We start from the raw sequence: 1,869 nt of genomic DNA on the forward strand, positions 1-1,869 counted from the left end.
TAAAATAATAAATAAATAAATAAATAAATAAATAAAAAGTCAAGGCTGCCCACAGCCCTTTTCCGCAGAAGGAAATAAGAAGCTGTCCATTGCTCTGCAGGTGTCCTGAACCACCACTCCTTCCCCTTGCCACCACATCCCCTTCCCCAGGGAAACCCTAGTCTGGGACTTCAGAGGGCCTCGGAGGGAGCAGTCCAACACTGATTCCTTGATGAACCTGAAACGAACAGGCTTCCTCAGTTCTCTAAAGCTGGCCTGGGGCCACCTGTGACATAGTGGCACCCCTCTAGGGCAGGAGGCACCCTGGTGTGCCCAAGAATGTTTAAAACATGCAATACCTGACTCCTTAGTTAGGGGCAGTGACCTCTTTTCCCTTAGATTGTCATATAAAAAAATGACAACAGGCCCTGGCCAGTTTGGCTCAGTAGTTGGAGCATCAGCCCATGGATGGACGGAAGGGGCGAGAGTGGGAGGCAGCCAATCGATGTGTCTTTCTCAAGTAGCGTGCTCTCTCTCTCTCTCTCCCCCTCTCTCCCTCCCTCCCTTCCTATCTTCTCCTTCCCTTCCATTCTCTCTAAAAATCAATGGAAAAAATATCCTCACTCCTTGGGTGAGGATTAAAAAAAAAAAATGACAGCAAGCAACACAATAGCTGTCCAGTGTGAATGAATCAGATTGGCAAAAAATATATTTTTGTGTGTGCTACAGAAATTTATAATTAGTTGATGTGTACCGTGAGATGAAAAAGGTTGAAAATCGCTGATCTGGGGTGTTAGGAGCCCTTGGAGCTGGGAAAGACAGAGAGAACAGTGACTTGAACCTCTCAGGATTGGGTGTGATGCCCCTCGCTGGGGCTCCAGTGACTTGATGCCGATGGTTGGGGCAGAGGGGTAAGTGGTCTTCATGGACCACCCTCCAGGGGGGAGGGCTGCAGTTAGGTGGGACCAGTATCGGAAACTACAAAATGCTATCCCGATATGAAGGGATTGCATTAAGCCAGGAAGTGTTTTGGATGGAAACCATAATAGTTACAAAAAATAGACTCTTCTCATAATTCCTTAGAGATGATTAACAAGTGATTTGGTACTGATATCCCTATGCAGCTTACACAGGAGATCCTCCACTCTAAATGTAACAATAGGAAATAAACTATAAACTTGAACATTGTAGTCAGTGAATGGTACACATTGGTTACATATTAATGCCTTGCACAAGGTAGGTGTGCAATTTACTGTAGAGGGTGTGATGGGGGATACAAACTTGTTTTTTACTGAGTTCTTTGTCCAAAAAGGATCTACAGGGAAGACCATAGGCTCACTGACTCAAGGGGGAAAGGGTGCTGCACCGTGGATGCTGTCAATCAAAGCAGGAGGGGATTGGATTTGTGGAAATGGGCTTAGGGAAGGCTCCCTAAAGAGGCCTGAACCCGCCCCCCAGAGGACTGTATTATAGTTTCAAATGTGAAGCCTCTAGACTTGTATGAAATCTTGCTTGTGCTTGAACTCTTTTGAATCTGCGTATGAAGCCCTCCTAACCGCCCCCACATGAATTTACTTATTTAATCTACAGACAGAAACGTTACAGTCAGACCGGTCTGGATTCAAATGAACCACTTTCTAGCTGGTAGCTTTGGTACTGAAGTGGACCTTGACTTTTCTCATGTGCCATGTTGTGAGCGTTTAGTGAGGTCACATATGAAAATTCTTAACCCACAGTCTGGTGCTAAGGAGATCTTCAGTTCATGCGGTGGTGAGTTATTATACAGGTAGTGCTTGTGAAACAATGGCTTTGCGCATTCCTACAATGACCCTGAGGCCCACAGTTGAGTAACCTTGTCCTGAGAGGAGGAGGGACACAGTTCTAGCAGGG

This window comes from Myotis brandtii, unplaced genomic scaffold (genome assembly GCF_000412655.1).
Source record: "Myotis brandtii unplaced genomic scaffold, ASM41265v1 scaffold265, whole genome shotgun sequence".
Taxonomy (NCBI): domain Eukaryota; kingdom Metazoa; phylum Chordata; class Mammalia; order Chiroptera; family Vespertilionidae; genus Myotis; species Myotis brandtii.